Source organism: Lagenorhynchus albirostris, chromosome 13 (genome assembly GCF_949774975.1).
Source record: "Lagenorhynchus albirostris chromosome 13, mLagAlb1.1, whole genome shotgun sequence".
Classification (NCBI taxonomy): domain Eukaryota; kingdom Metazoa; phylum Chordata; class Mammalia; order Artiodactyla; family Delphinidae; genus Lagenorhynchus; species Lagenorhynchus albirostris.
In genome coordinates this window covers 76,419,509-76,434,785 of record NC_083107.1, presented here as the reverse complement: position 1 = coordinate 76,434,785, position 15,277 = coordinate 76,419,509, and the positions used below count along the sequence as shown (strand labels likewise).

Below are 15,277 nucleotides of genomic sequence, written 5' to 3'. Positions count from 1 at the left end.
TATTAGGGACAATGAAGAAAATCATGTTTAGCATCCATAAGATTGTTCCATATACCTTAAAAAACTAAACAAAATCAGACAGACAAAGCTTAAGTTTTAGTACTATATCCATTCATATTTACTTTAAAAAGTTAGAACTATCATCTGCATGGAGGGAGGGGGCCGTGAGCCAAAAGATGAAGGTGGTCACTAGAGGCTGGAAAGGCAAGGACACAGATAAGTCAAGAACCTCCAGAAAGGAATGCAGTCCTACTGCTCCCTTGATTTTCGCCCAGGCAGACATGTCAGACTTCTAACCTACAGAAGTATATGATAATAAATTTTTGTTAAAAAAAAAAAAAAATCTGCATTTGCTACACTAGTTGATTTACTTCAGAATGATTTATGACCCAGGTTTTTACTCATATGGGCCTAAGTGTTTTAACTCCTAAGCTCACAAAAGGTAAAAGATCTTATTTGTGAAACTGCGGATCTATTGATAGAGATGGCATAATGCCTCTGAAATGATTCCAGAGCAATCATCCAATTTTTATAACTTATAAATGGTGAACCACATAAAACTAATTTTAATTATTTTCCCAAAGAAGCATATTTGGAGCAGTGCTGCCTAGCATCAATAGTGTCCCTTAACTCTTCTCCAAAGAATCAGCCCATGCTGATTGTCTGTTTTTTTGTTTTTGTTTTTTACTGATATACTATAAAATTTATACCTAGAAAATGAACATCATCAAGATTTTCTAAACATATAAATGCTGCATCTCAAGTCAAAGCTGATGGTCTTTGATTGAAATTAAATGGTTGACTACTCCAAATGTTGCTTTCATTTTTCTCTTAAAAATTCACTTAGAGATCTAAAATGATAGGTACCCAATAACTGTTTGCTGAATAACTGGAAAGAAAAATCCACAGCATAGGTAATAAAAAATTTCTAAGATGTAAGAATATGAAAAATAGCTCTACTCTCAACCCATTTAGGTGCCCCTAGTGCTATACTATAGCAACCCTGTTTGTACCAGGTACATGGCAGCGGTGGGTTAAATGAGATTTTCTCTCTCATGCATTTGGATTGAAAGATTCAAGTCAGTTCTCAGTAGAAGAGAGGAAAGCTCCACTTGCTGATGTACCTGCAGGGCAAGACAGCCAAGCTTAAGTGTGTTTGTGTGGGGAGGCTGGGGGGCTAGTGGAGCGGTGTTACAAAGACGGCATGTAGTAGACAGAGAACAGGGAGCCTAGAGCAGAGATGTGAGAGAAGGAGGGCAGGCGAGACAGACATTCGTACAGTGTTTAATTTTTACCCACTGCTTTCTTAAGTTACACTGACAGAACCAATTTTGCAGAAACATCAAATGTCTATACATACTGTGTTGGAACTGCTTTGGGGAACTATCTTTGACAGGTTTTATTGTGACAATGCATGCTTCATTAAGTGAACTGGGTAGTTTCCCTATCTTTTTTTTTTTAATATATTTATTTTATTTATTTATTTTTGGCTGCGTTGGGTCTTCATTGCTGCGCGCGGGTGAACAGGGGCTACTCTCCATTGCGGTGCGTGGGCTTCTCATTGTGGTGGCTTCTCTTGTGCGGAGCATGTGCTCTAGGCATGCAGGCTTCAGTAGTTGTGGCATGCGGGCTCAGTAGTTATGGCTTGTGGGCTCTAGAGCACAGGCTTAGTAGTTGTGGCGCATGGGCTTAGTTGCTCCACGGCATGTGGAAACTTCCCGGACCAGGGCTCAAATCCGTGTCCTCTGCATTGGCAAGCGGATTCTTAACTGTTAACCACTGCGCCACCAGGGAAGCCCTCCCCATCCCTTTTTTTTTTTTTTTTTCTTTTTGCGGTATGTGGGCCTCTCACTGCTGTGGCCTCTCCCATTGCGGAGCACAAGCTCCGGACGCGCAGGCTCAGCGGCCACAGCTCACAGGCCCAGCCGCTCCACGGCATGCGGGATCCTCCCAGACAGGGGCATGAACCAGTGTCCCCTGCATCGGCAGGCGGACTCTCAACCACTGCGCCACCAGGGAAGCCCACCCTCCCCCATCTTTTTAATGCTCTGAAATCACCACTCTGGCATGACATTGAAATGTTTTCTGAAAGTGAGAAAGAACTAAGCTTAAAGCTATTAGATATTGGAGACTATTTTAATTTTATGAAATCATTTCAATTTCTTTTTTGTACACTGGTTATTACAGGTTCATTATATCTTCCTTTAACAAGTTTGCTATAATTTTATTTTCCAGAACACTGATAATTTAAAGCTTCAAATTTACTACACAAAATTACCTTGTTTTGTAAAATCCTCAACTGTGGTCATGACTCCTTTCACATCAATTCTATTTAATTAAATTTAAACTTTTGTCTCCCAAAAGTAGTTATTTGCGTTTTTCAAACCTAGTTTTTCTTTAATGAAAATATTTTAATGTTTATTCATATATTTTTATACAACCAAATATAAGAGATATGCAGGGCTTCCCTGGTGGCGCAGTGGTTGGGAGTCCGCCTGCCGATGCAGGGGACGCAGGTTCGTGCCCCAGTCCGGGAAGATCCCACATGCCGCGGAGCAGCCGGGCCCGGCTGGGCCCGTGAGCCATGGCCGATGAGCCTGCGCGTCCGGAGCCTGTGCTCCGCAACGGGAGAGGCCACAGCAGTGAGAGGCCCGCATACCACAAAAAAAAAAAAAAAAAAAAAAGAGATATGCAGTGGGGCTGGAGTTTAGTCTCTAATTCTTTATCTCAAAGTGCAAGTTAATAAAAGCAATCAGACATCCACTTTCAGGAAGATGGAATAGATGTAACTTTCCCTATTCTCCCTGCTTAGTAAAACTAAAATCCTTGAAAAATATATACTGTAAAACAAACATAAGACGACTCTGAAGAAGGAGGCAGATTGGCTAGGAACCACGTGACCCAAGGAATGACATCGTGGTAGTTCCCTGAGTTTTTGTTTGCGTCAACTATCCCAGACTTGGAGAAGCCAGCAACAGGGGAAACACCAACGGGTGCAGGGGAAAAACAAAAATGCCTAATGAGGGCTTCCCTGGTGGTGCAGTGGTTGAGAGTCCGCCTGCCGATGCAGAGGACACGGGCTCGTGTCCCGGTCCGGGAAGATCCCACATGCCGCAGAGCGGCTGGGCCCGTGAGCCATGGCCGCTGAGCCTGCGCATCCAGAGCCTGTGCTCCGCAATGGGAGAGTCCACAGCGGTGAGAGGCCCGCGTACCGCAAAAACAAAAAAAAGCCTAATGAAAGCTTGCTCACTCTAGACAAAGGAGCAGGAAAAGGGGAGCCTAACAAGACAGGAAACTTTTAGACAATAATCACTCTACTCCAGTCAAATATCACTAAAAGAACTGTTGGCCCTTCCTCTTCCCCCCCAACACCAGCAAAGGCCAAGTGGGTAGCCTGGACTTCCACCCTGGTGAAGCTAGTTTCAGAGAAGGCTGTGTAGGCCAAGTAGGGAGCCATGATGATGGCATCAGGTGGAGAACTTAGATGTCCACCCCCAACAGGAGGTAACAGGATGCTACTTACTCCCATTCCCCCTTGGATGGTGTCAGAGGAGGCCTTTTACCACTGCCCAGAAAGGTGAGGAGGCCACCCCACTGCAGTGTCCACGTGGGGGGTTGAAACTCCCACCCTAACTGAACAGCCACCGTAAGCTATGGAAAGAGCTCTGGTAAAGTTTTAGATGTGAGTCTTTGTGTCCATGGCCTAAAAAAACCATAGGGCAGCGGTTCTCAAAGGTTGTGGTGTCTTAAAAAGTACCAAGGACCTCAAAGAGCTTTTGTTTAAATCTACCAATATTTACCATATTATAAATTAAAACTGAAAAACTTTTAAAACAAGCAACACACAAGTACACATTCTATCAGTCGCCAGAGCGATGGCATCATCACATGTCTGTAACCTCTGGAAAACTCCACTGTACAGTCACAAGTGAATGAACATGACAAAGGGAAATAACATCTTACAATAATTATGAAAACAATTTTGATCTTGTAGACCCTTTGAAAGAGTCTCATGGATCCCTGGACCACACTTGGCAAACTGCTACTGTAGGGGATACTATAAGCATGTCCATGACACAGTGCCATAAAGGACAAGGCATAGCTACCAGTAATAAAGTTAGGGCAGCAGAGAAGAAGCCAGCCATAGAATGACTGGTAGACTTGATATTCAAAATGTGGTCCAAGGACCATCAAGCAGCCGTCTGCATCTCCGAGGAACATATTAGATACCCAGAATCTCAGGCCTCAATTTAAACCAACTGAATCTGAAGCTTCATTTTAACAAGGTCTCGGGTGACCCACAGGCACATTGAAGTCTGAGAAGAACTGTTGTAAACAACATTAAAAAACTTGGGACTTTATCCTATCCTGAAGGCAATAAGGAACCTAATTTATCATGATAAATCAAATACCACTTAAAAGGTATATTAGTTAACATCCAAAGAAGGACACTTAACAAATACCTTTTGAGACAGTACTAGTGTTACAGTCACAATTACATAATATTCACCATCTTTTTTACAAATAATGTTTATTTTGAATCTCTTACACAAGTCAGAACTTGAAAATCAAACAATTCTCAAATTATTTAATAGCAAGAATTAATGTATATTAGTTTCAGCTTGTTGCTAATTTAAGTTCCCTAGAATACCACCAGGCTATTATTTTCCCAACACTCCCTTCTTTCCCACCCACACCTCTATTCCTTTCTCAATTACAGTAATTTATTTATTATAGAAGAGCAAAGAAGACACATTACTTTTTGGTTTTCCCAACATTAAATGCTCTTTTAGACACTGTTTTTATTAATGCTTAATACATGACCTTGCAGTTAGCAGACACATCAGCTGACTGATTTTAGTATTTTACCATTAGAAAATGGTAGTTTTTCAGGTAAAATTGGGGGGAGCAAGGGGCATGAAGGTAAATGTGATTAGCTCCTCACAACGAATGTGAGATTCTATACAAGACGGAAGACAGTGTGCTACGTGACAATGATGTTTTTTATTTGCTGTGCTTAGCCTGGGATTTGCAGTTTGCTGTTAGGTTGCCATGGTAACTTGCATCTAACAGACACTGAAGGATCCTACCTTTTAAAATAGGAATCACTTTGTAATTTAATGATAATGGATTTTTAAAAACACACATGAATGTCTTGAGAGTTAATTTTAGGTTACAATAGTAAAATTGTTTCTAATAGGCTAAAGAGACATATAAACAGATGCAAAGAAAAACACTTTTAATATCCTGCAATATATAAAAATAGAAAAAAAAACTCCTCTGGGATTTTCAATATATCCATAAAGCTCTTCATGGTCTTTAATATTTGTTTATTTACAATAAAAAAATTAAAATTAAGGGACATATCATTTCCCCCTCGCAGAAAGCAAACTCCATCAGAGCAGGAACAGTAACAAATATGCAGATTCTCAATAAAAAAAAAGTTCAAGAAGAAAAATCAATCACCAAGGGTTAATTACCGCAAGCATGTACATAGGAAATTTGATAGAGACCAAAAGCATTTTAACAAAGGACTATAAATTTCTAAATTTTCAAATTTATTGTGAGTATGTAGTGATTCACACTTCCCATTCATATCAAAGTAGGGGTTAACAGCAGTGAGAACAGTCATAACAGAACTGGAATTATTAATAGAAAACAATGGTTAAGAAAAGGCAAACTGTTGCTGCTTCTGAATCTGCCATGGACTACTTACCTCATTCCCAATTCCACTTCTCCCACCACCACAGACAAATTCATTCTGCATTATATCACCTCATTTTTAATGTACTGAATTAATTAAGCACACTACTTGGAATATATCATGAAGTAATGTGAGATGCAATAGATAATAAATAATATAAATAAGTGAAAAAAGTCATTAGGCCATCCATCAAACAATTCCAGATAAGCAAAACTAGGAAGTACTAAGCACAGCACTTCAGATAATAAAATGTGAACACTCAGATTTGTGTTTTAAAAAATCCCTGTGACCTCAATATAGAAGACAAACGAAACAGAGAGAGTAAGAATAGGGGCAAAAGAGACCAGTCTCTAAAGGATAAGGGGTGCTGAACAAAAGCAGTGGCATGCACATCAATGTTCCCTGCAGCAATATTTACAATAGGCAAGATATGGAAGGAACCTAAGTGTCCATCAACAGATAAATGGATAAAGGTGTGATACACACATACACACACAATGGAATATTACACAACCATTAAAAATGAAATCTTGCCATTTGCAACAACATGGGTGAATCTAAAGGGTATTATGCTAAATGAAATAAGTCAGACAGAGGAAGACAAATACCCATATGATCTCACTTATATGTGGAATCTAAAAAACAGAAGAAACAAAACAAAATGAAAACAGACTCACAGATACAGAGAACAAACGTATAGTTGCCAGAGGGAGGGGTTGGGGATGAAATACCCGAAGGGGATTAAGAGGTACAAACCTTTCCTTTAATCCTCAACATCTTTCTAAGTATTGTCCTTATTTCACAAAAGGGGATATTGAGGCTCAATTAAAAGATACTCAGACTTATGTAGCTATAACTTAGCAGAGCCTAGATCCAAACCCAGGTTGTCAAAACCCAAAGTCAAACCTCTTTAACGTCCAGGTTCCTCATGGTATGAACTGAGTTTAACCAAGTTTGACTATTTATAGGCAGTGAAATTGGATATTAAGCTGTTCATCTTCTTGTCCATCCTTCGTTAATGTATAAAACTACATAAAGGATTCTAATGTGATATGTCCCTCTAATATTACTTATTCAAGCCAATTAAAACTTGGGCTTGCTTTATAGAATTTTACCTTGTGTTTAATTTTCGGAAACAACCTTTACTCTTAATACTAAATGCCATTATCAGTAGACTGAGCAGGTTTGGAAAGGAAGGAGGATAAATAATACATTTATGTTGTTTGAAAACACTGAGTTTTAAGTGCTCCTGAGATAGAGAGGCCATAGGCAATAAAATATACTCTGCAGTAGAGGCAGATTTGGGAGTGGAGCTAAGAAAGCCACAGGAAGTGTTCTGAATTTGGTCACCAGGGAAACTATGTTTAGTGAGAAAGATGTATCTCATTAACTAGTGAATCCAAAACACTAACATTAATGTAAGTATCTATACTTGACCCTCAGTCATCTGGACTTGTGTGTGTGTGTGTGTGTGTGTGTGTGTGTGTGTGTGTATATATATATATATATATATATATATAACTGTGACATTTAATTATGCCTTAAATATAATGCATACTATTGTGGTAAAATTTTGAGTTATTTATTAATTCCTGAAAGTAAGCCAAGTACGGCTTTGATTAATTTTCCTAACTTAGGTCTAAATATGATAGTCAAGATTTAGGCAGGTTTTACACAAAATTCTACATCCAGGCACTCAGTAAAATATACTCTGTAAAATAAACTTTTGAGAATGAAACTGGTTTTTCACTGTAACCACTTTAATATGCCATTTGTGCTGACTTTTGCCAGGCTCAATTCTAAATACTTCATACTAATTATAGACAGGTACAGAGATAAAACTCTAACTCTCTCTCTCTATCCCCCCACCCTCACATATTTAAGAATCCTGTGAGTTAGGGACCATGTTATTTTCTCCAATTACAGAAAAGGAACTGATATTTGCAGAGGTGGTACCCACTTGTCGGGGGTCACATTAACACTGGTTCTGTCTTGCACAAAAACATGTTTTTTAAGCAATATTCTAGTAATCTCCAAACTTCTTTGTACTTACAGCCATTCAAGGAAAAAAAAAAACAACACAACTGTAAATACACATTCTCATAGGAAATTATTACTCTGCATATTTCACACAGTAAAAGAACGAGATAAAGTAAATCTAAGTAGTTCCAATATGGTCCCTCTCCACTCATGCACCCATGGAACTCTCTGCAAGCAAGTGCATGTGCCAGTGAACATTTTAAAAGACTACATAGCAGCCGTCTAAAAGCCGTCAGCGAATTTGGACTCTTTTTCTTTTGAATATACATTCCAGAGTAGCTTGTCTTCAAAACACTCGCTTGTAATCGTCTCCTCATGAAATATACAGAGCAGTAAGCACTCACATAAGTTCTGTCTTCAGGGTTTAAACAGCAAATAGTTGCTCTTTCTAGGAATTATCCCAGGATCCTCTCAAGCCCTTTCTCTACCCTTGAGTCCTGTGTTCCGCAATTCCCAATAGCGATTGTTCTCCAGCTCATCTCCACGAGAAAATCAGGGAAAAGAAATAACATCATAAAACCTCCAAACATCATAATTTAATTCTTCCAGGTACATAAGAGTTTGCGTTCTCATGAAACTGGCATTTTAGCAGCAAATCCAATTTAAGTAATACTTACATACATCTCTTAAACATTCTTAAGTTGCTACTTGCGAGGTACCATCAAACGGGTGATAAAAGCCCGATTCCCGAACCCAACCTCACCCCCCGACCCTTATACCCCCCAAGCCCCTCGTCAAAGCCTAAAGGGCCGTTTTGGGCCGCGCGCCGGGTCCCGCAGCCCGAGCCGGCATTGGCAAGCCTCGCCGCCAGAGCCGCTCGAGGGCGGAGCCCAGCGGACACACGGGCAAGTTTCCCGCGGCTGAGGGGACCTGTGCCGCCTGCGGAGAGGGCGAGAAGATCCCCGCCGGCCGTGGGCCGGGCCGCCCGGGCCCCCTAGACACTGTAGCAGCTTCGCTGACCCGGCCGCCACCAGGTGGGCTGGGGGCGCCAGCTACGAGTGCGGTGGAGGGGCATGGACCCGCAGCAAGGGAGAGCGACGGCGCGCGCCCTCACCCTACCTCGAACAAGTCGAAGTCTCCCGAAGGAACCTGATCGGCGGGGCGGCCGTGGCGCAACAGGACGCTAAAGCCACCCGAGGGGCGTCTCGGCGTCGGCCGGCCGCCGTCGGCCCGCGGGGTTCTGCGCGCCCACAGCGGGAGAAGGCAGCAGCCCGGCCGCCCCGGCGCCCACCGCGGGACACTCCGCGCCTGCGCCCCGCCCCCCCTCCCGCCGGGACTCCGCCCGCGCGTGCGCAGTTCGGGGTTTTTCGCGCCACTGGAGTCTAAGAGGGGCCGGAAGTGCCCCTGGGCGGACGGAGAAAGCTTGTAGAAGCTTAGGGCTCGGCGATAGCGGGACGCGGGAAGCGGGGCGGGTGATTTGCCTAAGTGAAAGTGAAGAAAGCTCGGAGCCCCAGGACTACAGTTCCACCCATGCGTACAGCGACCGGCTGGGAGCCCGAGAAGCCGAGCGTACGGCCGCGGTCGCGGAAAGGGGACAGTCACTTCCCGGAAGAGGCGGGGCCATGGACGAGAAGGCACCGAATTCGAAGTGCTCCCCAGGAGCTTTCCGGGGCAGGGTACTAGGCGCCAAACGGTCGACTTTGCTTGGGGAAGGAAAGAGAAAGTCTTTCCTTTTCTTTTTCTTATTTTTTGAGAAGAGAAAATTTAGAAACTTGTAGACAGCAGTAGTTAAGATTCAGGCCAAACTGGTAAATCACGGAAGGGCGTCTTTCAAAACCAAGGAGGAAGGGTTGTCCCGGTAAGTCCCGCAGAACGGTGGAGAGACGGCACCGCCCGGGTCCGTACACTGGCTCCTTTTCAGTCTGGGTTGGGGGCGAGCTCTGTGTTCGTGTCCCTGTCGCACCCGCCCCCTCCTCCCAAAAGGCTCCCTTTGGGTCCAGGAGGACAGCAGTCCGAAGCTCCCGGCCGGATTCAGCCCTGCTTTCCGAGCCCGGAGTCTCCCAGTCCCTGCGGTTCGCCCCGGCGCGTGGGAGCTGTCAGCCGCGGCTCCGCGCTCTGGCGGCCGTGCCGAGGCCGCTGGGTCCCGAATGTCCTTCTCCCGGGCACCGTGGGGTACACTCCCACGCCTGGTTCAAGGCCATCCTGGGCGAGCCTTCCCTGATCCCCTTGGGCACACTTGGGTGTTCCTCTTTTTTGGTGTTAACTTTGTGTTTTGGAAATACTTCCATTATAGCAGTTATCTTAAGGCATTGTGGTTGTTTATTTACAATCTTTCTTTCCGCTGGCGCGTGCCTACCTTGCAAACGCTCTCAATAAACATCGGAACTAAAGAAGTTTAAGGTCCTTGGCTTAGCTTTCAGCGCTTTCTCAACCCGACATTAAGCTACCGCCTCTGTCTTTACACAGCTCTTCACGTGGCAGCCCTTCACGTAATATACTTTCTATACCCCAAAATCTTCCTTTCTAGATGGAAAAAAGGGGTATTTACTGCTAACCCAGAACACCCCCGAAGAAATTGATGTCAAACTTCTGGTCTCCAGTAAGGAAATTCCTACCCTTTTACTTCTAAAGATGATCAAGTATATGTTCCTTTCCTGGCCTTTGCCATGATACACATATGACATAGTCGAAATAGGTGAAAACACTACGACATCTGGCCCAAGTGGTCCTTGTGGGTAAAAGATGGGAAGCACAGCTGGGAGGTCTCTGCTTATATGTCACTTCCTTTAAGAAGTCTTCCTTGATGCCCTGCACTAGGTAGGATACCTTCTTTAGCTCTATTTACTCCTGTAGTTCTCTAGCCTTACTTCTGTGCCTGTACTTGTCACATGGTTATAATTCCCTTTTTATCTCTAATCTCACCTAACCACGGTCCTTAAATGCAGGGCTTGATCTTTCAGTATTGTATCTCCAGCACCAAGAAGAATTCTGGTAAATAGTAGGCATTTAATAAATATTTATTAATAACAAGTAATTTAAGCCTGTGTTATATTATTCTTCAAAGTTTAAGCTAAATTCATATGAAAATAAAACTGAAGAAATAATAAACACAGCATTAATTACTGAAATTATGTGGTAAGTCCTATACAATACAATCCTGAATTGAAATAAGCTTTATACAGTTTACCTAACTTTATATGAAATAGAGTCATCTGCATGGGAATTGGGAAATTTAAAGTAGTTCCTGCTTTATTGTTAAAAAAATTTGTTTCTAATGTTTCTGCTTAAAACTGAAATAAAACTGGAAAGCTGTTAGTTTAATAAAATGTATATTTTTGCATATCAAACCATTTACCTCTTTTATGTTCTTTAAATTTGATTCATTAGTGGAATTAGCAAGGTTCTGTGCTTTTCTCACCTCATTCAGTTTTATAATTAACCAATAAAGCTTATTAGCTTTTAAGGAAGTTTTAGGAGCATAAATTGATTTATGGGTACCATATGGTTACATCAAAGGATTTGGTTTTGTTTTAACCTGAAGGGGATTCTTAAGCTCTTTTTTTAAACTAGAAATTCATGTTCTTTCTACCAAGAAATAATATCTGAAATAGAGTGATTTGTTTTTAATACCAAGCTATCAGAATTGTTGATGAGACTCGAAAGATATCAGAACCTTGTAATTCATTTGGTTTAATACCTCTCATTTTGTAGATGGCTTAAATGTCCTCCCAAGGTTGTACAGCTAGTCAGTGTATATCCAAGATCAAAATTTTAGGTTTTCTATCCCAAGTCCAATGCCCTTTCACTAAAGAATATAAATTGAAGCCACTAGTAAGCTATAAAGTTATTTGCTGTGGGTTGTTCTGACTTCGTTGATTCACATAAGTATTCTTGCATCACATTAGTTCTTAAGAACTATATTAGGAGACTTTTTAAAATATATGTAATATACATTGATTGCATGAGCAGATTGATGTCAATGAAATCATTACGTTATGAAAGATAGGAGAAGAGACTCACCAAATCTTACATCATAAAAAATTTCAAATTTCACCTATTAAAATAAAAATGGAAGATAAAATTATACACAGTTTGGGGTGAGCTTGCTATGTGTAGTATTTTTAAATTTTACTTAATGCTGAGCTATTTTCAAGCAGCCTTTTCAGGTTGATCATGACCTCATGCAAGAACCATCTGTTCTATCTTTGAGTGTAGTTGTACTTGAATATCTTAAAAGTTGTTGCATTCTGTCCCCTTTGGGAACTTTAAATGCTTTTACAGTCTTACCATTGCTACTTAATATCACTTCAAAGGAAGGGCTGGTGCAAAGAAAGTGACAAGGAATGGGAAATAATAGATCGTGGAAATGGACATTTTAGATTAAGTGCATCCTTAAAACATGTTATGGGGAGTTCCCTGGTGGCCTCGTAGTTAGGATTCTGGGCTTTCACTGCCGTGGCCCAGGTTCAGTCCTTTAGTGGAAAACTGAGATCCCACAAGCCACACAGCACAGCCAAAAAAACCAAACACATACATGGTGTAATTTTTCATAAGATATTTCACATAATTTTACCCTTTCAGAACTATTGAGGTATTTGTTTAATATTCTGCTTTTACAAGTGATTTTCAAAAGGAGCACAAAGACCTTAGGTTGTAGATCTATTGAAGATAATCCTAAAATAGTATTTTAAAAGAATGCATTACATTTAGAATGCTTTGTAATTTTACATTAATATTTTTTGCATTTTACAACTGACTATAAGCACCATAAATGAAGTAAATTAACTGGTAACAAACAGAAGTTATGTCACCCTTAAGGAAATTCACTGTCCATTACCAGAGAGATGAAGATTTTTAAATATGTTTTAGATTTTTAAATAATATCATTGTGGCTTCTATGGGGAGGATGATTGCGTGGGTGGCAAAAAGTAGAAGCAGAGAGGCCAGTTAGCAGACTTCAGGCACTAGAAGAGTATCTTTAGAAACGGGGATTTAGGATGTGTTTTGGAGACAGGGGACTTGTTGATCAAGTTGCTGTTAGAGAGTGAAGTAAAGAGAACAATCAAGAATGACTGCTAGGTTTCTGGCCTGAGCAACTGGATATTTGGCAATGACTAGGGATAGAACAGTTTTGAGGAGAGATGGTGGAATCAAGAATTACATGCAAAAAAAAAAAAAAAAGAATTACATGCATATTATGCATCTATGTAAAGTAGGAGATTAGATGTTCTTATCAAGAATTCGGAGAAGTTGTCAGATATGAGGGATAAATATTAAAGAGGGAAAGTGAAGAGAAGTTTCTTCATTATAGAGTATTCAAAGGAGACTCACCTCTCTGACTCTAAACATAATCTTCCTGTGAGTCTTTCTGTTAACTTTCTAGTTCTTATGCCTGCCACCAATCCTTTAAATAGTGTTGCTTGGCATAGTTCTAATCTATTATTTTTTAGTTAAGACTATATAAAGTCTTGCAGTTATTCAAGAAGGTCTAATGGAAATTCATTAACGGTAAGTTACCAAGAGAAAGAAAAAAAAAAAAGACTCATTGGGGCATGTTAGAGACAGAGGCTAGCTCCTAAAAATTGTCCCCTTGGGTCCTATCATTCAGAGAAAACAGTGGAGAAAAGCACGTTTCACGATAGCAGCAATTCTTTCATGGTTATGAAAGAAACATAGCAGAGCATTACTACTTTATAGGAATATGCTTGGGGGACACGAGAGTTTCTGTTTTTTTTTTTTTTTTTTTTGCGGTACACGGGCCTCTCACTGTTGTGGCCTCTCCCATTGTGGAGCACAGACTCCGGACGCGCAGGCTTAGCGGCCATGGCTCACGGGCCCAGCTGCTCCGCGGCATGTAGGATCCTCCCGGACCGGGGCACGAACCCGTGTCCCCTGCATCGGCAGGCGGACTCTCAACCACTGCGCCACCAGGGAAGCCCCGACACGAGAGATTTTTAACCTTTTTCAAATGCATTTCAGTAGGTATATTGGGACTCTAGGTCAAGGTACCAAAGTAGTTTAAAAAGGAATTGGATGAAGGTGGTCAGAGGTACAAACTTCCAGTTATAAAATAAATAAGTACTAAGGGTGTCGTGTACAGCATGATTAATATCATTAACATTGCTGTATGTTATATGTGAAAGTTGTTAGGAGAGCAAATCCTGAGTTCGCAACACAAGGAAAACATTTTTAAATTTTGTATCTTTATGGGATGATGGATGTGGTAAACTTACTGTAATCATTTCATGATGTACTTAAGTTAAATCATTATGTTGTACAACTGAACCTTAAGCAGTGCTGTATGTCAGTTGTATCTCATTAAAACTGGAAGAAAAAAATATGGTGACCAGGAAGACTGTCAATGAAAGAGACTTTTTTTTCCTAGAAAATGTCACATAACTAAGGAAAGTGGAGAAGAGAAAACCTTAGCTCAGAGTAATTTTTACTTTCTGGGACCTAAATGATAATTTTGTTACAGACCTTTTTTTCTTTTTGCCTGCGTTTTTCATACTAGTTGTGTTTAAGCAGCCGTTGTTACAGCTTTGTAGTCTTTGCTCATATTATAATAAAGGAATAGCCAAAATAGATGTCCTAGGTACATATCTTTTCAGCTGCCAGTGCTAGTTGTTCTGTAACATAACCACAGATGCTCATTCTTTTTTATTTATTTGTTTATTTATTTATTTATTTATGTCTGCATTGGCTCTTTGTTGCTGCACGCGGGCTTTCTCTAGTTGCAGTGAGCAGGGGGCTACTCTTCGTTGTGGTGCGTGGGCTTCTCATTACGGTGGCTTCTCTTGTGGTGGAGCATGGGCTCTAGGTGCGTGGGCTTCAGTAGTTGTGGCACATGGGCTCAGTAGTTGTGGCTTGCGGGCTTTAGAACGCAGGCTCAGTGGTTGTGGCACACGGGCTTAGTTGCTCCGCGGCATGTGGGATCTTCCTGGACTTCGAACCTGTGTCCCCTGCATTGGCAGGCGGATTCTTTACCACTGCGCCACCAGGGAAGTCCTGGGATGCTCATTCTTTAAACCAGGTTTATTTCTGACAAAAGAAATTAAAATAACATGAATAAGTTTTAAATGTAATGATCATATTATATTAAAGACATTACTTATGGACTTAGTTAAAAGCCCTCTTTGTCTTGCTTAAGGGATCCAATCTGTGGGAATCTTAAAATATTAATAGAATCAGTTTTGGGTTTATTTTTATTTTTCCAGGCATGGCTGCCCCAGTGAATAATATATTCTGTTAAGATCCTTAAAAATGTTCCAAATGTGCTTGAAATAGAGGACTACAGTTTTTTGTTTGTTTGTTTTGCGGTATGCGGGCCTCTCACTGTTGTGGCCTCTCCCGTTGCGGAGCACAGGCTCCGGACGCACAGGCTCAGCGGCCATGATTCACAGGCCCAGCCACTCTGCGGCATGTGGGAACTTCCCGGACCGGGTCACGAACCCGTGTCCCCTACTTCGGCAGGCGGACTCTCAACCACTGTGCCACCAGGGAAGCCCAGAGGACTACAATTTTTAAGATTGAGTCTACCTCATTAGTGTTTCTCCAATTTTTTTTTCCATCACCCTCAGAAGGAATACAATG

At 41.4% G+C, this 15,277-nt stretch overlaps 2 protein-coding genes across 5 annotated transcripts in view; one reads left to right on the top strand and one right to left on the bottom strand.

Moving 5' to 3' along the window:
- The window catches only part of SMC6 (structural maintenance of chromosomes 6), a 69,754-nt gene extending 60,771 nt beyond the window's left edge, over positions 1-8,983 (bottom strand). For all 4 annotated transcript variants that reach the window (XM_060168707.1, XM_060168709.1, XM_060168708.1 and 1 more), the window contains exon 1: positions 8,804-8,983. The gene's annotated coding sequence lies outside the window, so the exon portion shown is untranslated. The remainder of the gene's footprint in view (positions 1-8,803) is intronic.
- Positions 8,635-15,277, top strand: part of GEN1 (GEN1 Holliday junction 5' flap endonuclease) — a 29,481-nt gene continuing 22,838 nt past the window's right edge. Inside the window, exon 1 of the mRNA XM_060168715.1 lies at positions 8,635-9,542. The gene's annotated coding sequence lies outside the window, so the exon portion shown is untranslated. The remainder of the gene's footprint in view (positions 9,543-15,277) is intronic.